This window comes from Oncorhynchus gorbuscha, linkage group LG16 (assembly GCF_021184085.1).
Source record: "Oncorhynchus gorbuscha isolate QuinsamMale2020 ecotype Even-year linkage group LG16, OgorEven_v1.0, whole genome shotgun sequence".
Lineage (NCBI taxonomy): Eukaryota > Metazoa > Chordata > Actinopteri > Salmoniformes > Salmonidae > Oncorhynchus > Oncorhynchus gorbuscha.
In genome coordinates this window covers 77,233,185-77,238,184 of record NC_060188.1, presented here as the reverse complement: position 1 = coordinate 77,238,184, position 5,000 = coordinate 77,233,185, and the positions used below count along the sequence as shown (strand labels likewise).

Genomic DNA, 5,000 nt, shown 5'->3' with positions numbered 1-5,000 from the left:
CACTGATATGTCTGCCAGACATGCAGAGATGCGATTCGCCACCTGGTCATCAGAAGGGGGAAAGGAGAAGATTAATTGTGTGTCGTCTGCATAGCAATGATAAGAGAGACCATGTGAGGTTATGACAGAGCCAAGTGACTTGGTGTATAGCGAGAATAGGAGAGGGCCAAGAACAGAGCCCTGGGGGACACCAGTGGTGAGAGCGCGTGGTGAGGAGACAGATTCTCGCCACGCCACCTGGTAGGAGCGACCTGTCAGGTAGGACGCAATCCAAGCGTGGGCCGCGCCGGAGATGCCCAACTCGGAGAGGGTGGAGAGGAGCATGCGACAGAGCTGCAGGAGTTGAGACCCGTTTTTGATGGTTATTTTGTCATAGTTGTGCCTAGGGGGGCATATGTGGGACGGAATGCTGTCACCTGCAGGCAGGTGTTTGTCCCCCTGTGTGCTGATGGTGTCAGGTTCTTGTCCGGTTCTGGCATTTAGGTCGCCACTGACTAGTACATGTCCCTGGGCCTGGAAATTATTGATTTCCCCCTCCAGGATGGAGAAGCTGTCTTCATTAAAGTATGGGGATTCTAGTGGGGGGATATAGGTAGCACACAGGAGGACATTTTTCTCTGTTAAGTTAATTTCCTTTTGAATTTCTAGCCAAATGTAAAATGTTCCTGTTTTGATTAATTTAATGGAATAAGTTAGGTCTTCTCTATACCAAATTAGCATACCCCCTGAGTCCCTTCACTGTTTCATACCTGGTAGTTTGGTGGATGGGACTACCAGCTCTCTGTAACCTAGAGGGCAACCAGTGGGTCCGTCTCCTCTATACCAGGTTTCTTGCTGGATGACAATGTCTGTATTACCGAGTTCTTTGGTGAAGTCCGGGTTCCTGCTCTTTAGGCCAAAGGCGGATGACCTCAGGCCTTGGATATTCCAGGATGATATAGTGAAGGCTCTTTTTGTTTCATAAAGTGTCCAATGTTGTTGGTCGTGGTATGGCCTCAGGCCATATATACATATATACATATATATACACTCTCTCTCTCTCTCTCTCTCTCTCTCTCTCTCTCTCTCTCTCTCTCTCTCTCTCTCTCTCTCTCTCTCTCCTCTCCCTGTCCCTCTCTCCTGTCCCTTTCTCTCTCTCTCTCTCTCTCTCTCTCTCTCTCTCTCTCTCTCTCTCTCTCTCTCTCTCTCTCTCTCTCTCTCTCTCTCTCTCTCTCTCTCTCTCCTGTCCCTCTCTCCTGTCCCTTTCTCTCTCTCTCTCTCTCTCTCTCTCTCTCTCTCTCTCTCTCTCTCTCTCTCTCTCTCTCTCTCTCTCTCTCTCTCTCTCTCTCTCTCTCTCTCTCTCTGTCCCTTTCTCTCTCTCTCTCTCTCTCTCTCTCTCTCTCTCTCTCTCTCTCTCTCTCTCTCTCTCTCTCTCTCTCTCTCTCTCTCTCTCTCCTGTCCCTCTCTCCTGTCCCTTTCTCTCTCTCTCTCTCTCTCTCTCTCTCTCTCTCTCTCTCTCTCTCTCTCTCTCTCTCTCTGTCCCTCTCTCTCTGTCCTTTCTCTCTCTCTCTCTCTCTCTCTCTCTCTCTCTCTCTCTCTCTCTCTCTCTCTCTCTCTCTCTCTCCTGTCCCTTTCTCTCTCTCTCTCTCTCTCTCTCTCTCTCTCTCTCTCTCTCTCTCTCTCTCTCTCTCTCTCTCTCTCTCTCTCTCTCTCCTGTCCCTCTCTCCTGTCCCTCTCTCTCTCTCTCTCTCTCTCTCTCTCTCTCTCTCTCTCTCTCTCTCTCTCTCTCTCTCTCTCTCTCTCTCTCTCTCTCTCTCTCCTGTCCCTCTCTTCTGTCTTAGTTGGATCGGATGTTGTTAACTCCGTTCTCTGACAGATGACATTTTGTTGACATATCGATTTGCTGAAAGGGCTGACTGCAGCACAAGGGCAAAATCACTACATATTTACCTCAGGGCTTGTAAGAAATGAAGTTGTTTATTTTGTGTGATATGTGATCTGAGTGAGATAATTATATGTAGTTAGTAAAGATGATATACCGGTCGTCAACATTTACCACTAAAATAGATAGACCTAGACCTCAATATTACCATGTTTCTAATTATAATAGTTTTGGGAATGGAGGATTCTTATGCATTACATATGAAGATACCAATGGAAGGAAATCAATTGCCTGTTATTGGTGATACAGCTGTAGAACAAAGCCATATTACTATTCAGGAAGCCTCTCTGAATAAATAGTGATTTCCAGTAGGAGCACCACCCTCTCAGGTCCACAGCTCGGTGATGTCATGTTTAAAGACTAGCCTCAATAGACAGTGGGTCTATATCCTTGGTTTCCTTTAGGAAGCTAAAGCATGGTTTTACAGTGGCAACCGACTCGCTCAGCATGAATATAACTATTATAACCAGGATGGGTCCAGAGGTCCCCTCATTTAGGCCTGTACTGACGACAACCTCCCCCTGTCTCCTCCCCCTGTACGCACTCGCCCCATCTATCACACCATTGATTTTACTGTCCCTCTCCATCACAAGTTCATTGTGTCTGTTTATGTATGTCCTAACCAGGTGATGGAGTGCTGCATGTGACTGTGTGTGTTCCTGGAAACGTATGTGTCTGTGTGTTTCGTGTGTTTCGTGTGTGTCGTGTGTTTCGTGTGTTTCTTGTGTTTTGTGTGTGTCGTGTGTTTTGTGTGTTTCTTGTGTTTTGTGTGTTTCGTGTGTTTCTTGTGTTTTGTGTGTTTCGTGTGTTTCTTGTGTTTATTGTGTTTCGTGTATTTCTTGTGTTTTGTGTGTGTCGTGTGTTTAGTGTGTTTTGTGTATTTCTTGTGTTTTTGTGTGTCGTGTGTTTTGTGTGTTTCTTGTGTTTCGTGCGTTTTGTGTGTTTCTTGTGTTTAGTGTGTGTCGTGTGTTTCTTGTGTTTTGTGTATTTCTTGTGTTTAGTGTGTTTCGTGTGTTTCTTGTGTTTTGTGTATTTCTTGTGTTTAGTGTGTTTTGTGTGTTTCTTGTGTTTTGTGTGTTTCGTGTGTTTCTTGTGTTTTATGTGTTTCGTGTGTTTCTTGTGTTTAGTGTGTTTCGTGTGTTTCTTGTGTTTAGTGTTTTTCGTGTGTTTCTTGTGTTTTGTGTGTTTCGTGTGTTTCTTGTGTTTAGTGTGTTTTGTGTATTTCTTGTGTTTTGTGTGTGTCGTGTGTTTCTTGTGTTTTGTGTATTTCTTGTGTTTAGTGTGTTTCGTGTGTTTCTTGTGTTTTGTGTATTTCTTGTGTTTAGTGTGTTTTGTGTGTGTCGTGTGTTTAGTGTGTTTTGTGTGTTTCTTGTGTTTTGTGTATTTCTTGTGTTTAGTGTGTTTCGTGTGTTTCTTGTGTTTTGTGTATTTCTTGTGTTTAGTGTGTTTCGTGTGTTTCTTGTGTTTTGTGTGTTTCGTGTGTTTAGTGTGTTTTGTGTGTTTCTTGTGTTTTGTGTATTTCTTGTGTTTAGTGTGTTTCGTGTGTTTCTTGTGTTTTGTGTGTTTCGTGTGTTTAGTGTGTTTTGTGTGTTTCTTGTGTTTTGTGTGTTTTGTGTGTTTCTTGTGTTTTATGTGTTTCGTGTGTTTCTTGTGTTTAGTGTGTTTCGTGTGTTTCTTGTGTTTAGTGTTTTTCGTGTGTTTCTTGTGTTTTTGTGTGTCGTGTGTTTTGTGTGTTTCGTGTGTTTCTTGTGTTTCGTGCATTTTGTGTGTTTCTTGTGTTTAGTGTGTTTCTTGTGTTTAGTGTGTTTCGTGTATTTCTTGTGTTTAGTGTGTTTTGTGTATTTCTTGTGTTTTGTGTGTGCCGTGTGTTTAGTGTGTTTCGTGTGTTTCTTGTGTTTTGTGTATTTCTTGTGTTTAGTGTGTTTCGTGTGTTTCGTGTGTTTTGTGTATTTCTTGTGTTTAGTGTGTTTCGTGTGTTTCTTGTGTTTTGTGTGTTTCGTGTGTTTAGTGTGTTTCTTGTGTTTTGTGTATTTCTTGTGTTTAGTGTGTTTCATGTGTTTCTTGTGTTTTGTGTGTTTAGTGTGTTTTGTGTGTTTCTTGTGTTTCTTGTGTTTTGTGTATTTCTTGTGTTTTGTGTGTTTCGTGTGTTTAGTGTGTTTCGTGTGTTTCTTGTGTTTTGTGTATTTCTTGTGTTTAGTGTGTTTCGTGTGTTTCTTGTGTTTTGTGTGTTTCGTGTGTTTCTTGTGTTTTGTGTGTTTCGTGTGTTTCTTGTGTTTCTTGTGTTTAGTGTGTTTCGTCTATTTCTTGTGTTTTGTGTGTGTCGTGTGTTTAGTGTGTTTTGTGTATTTCTTGTGTTTAGTGTGTTTTGTGTATTTCTTATGTTTTGTGTGTGTCGTGTGTTTTGTGTGTTTCGTGTGTTTCTTGTGTTTTGTGTATTTCTTGTGTTAAGTGTGTTTCTTGTGTTTAGTGTGTTTCGTGTATTTCTTGTGTTTAGTGTGTTTCGTGTGTTTCTTGTGTTTAGTGTGTTTCGTGTATTTCTTGTGTTTTGTGTGTGTCGTGTGTTTAGTGTGTTTCGTCTGTTTCTTGTGTTTTGTGTGTGTCGTGTGTTTTGTGTGTTTCGTGTGTTTTGTGTGTTTCGTGTGTTTGGGATGCATGTTAAGGCCTTTAAAACACAGTAAGTGTTCATTTTTACCATGCCACCCTTCCTCTTGTATGTCCCTCTACCCCTCCACCTCTATCCCTTCATCCCTCTCTTCCGCTCTCTCCTCCACCTCTACTGTGGGTGGATAGGATTCCCCAGCCCAGCTGTGACAGATGCAGACGGTTAGTTCTATTGACCCTGCCATTCCACCACTGTTTATCAGCCTCTGCCTCAGCTACCTCCTCTAACCATCCACACCTCCTCTCCTCCTCTCCTCCTCTCCTCCTCTCCCCACATCCATTCACTAGTGCTGCTGAAGCACTAAACCAATGCAGCAGATGATTAACACCTCTCCACCATAGGCCCTCCTCCTCTCCTCCAACTCTCCTGCTCCAGATCAAGAGAGATTGTTTCCATGTGCCATCATACCTCATGCCT

At 43.0% G+C, this 5,000-nt stretch overlaps 1 protein-coding gene across 3 annotated transcripts in view; it reads left to right on the top strand.

Moving 5' to 3' along the window:
- Positions 1-5,000, top strand: part of LOC124000830 (netrin receptor UNC5C-like) — a 322,367-nt gene that overhangs the window by 271,290 nt on the left and 46,077 nt on the right. The gene's annotated exons all lie outside the window — the stretch shown is intronic.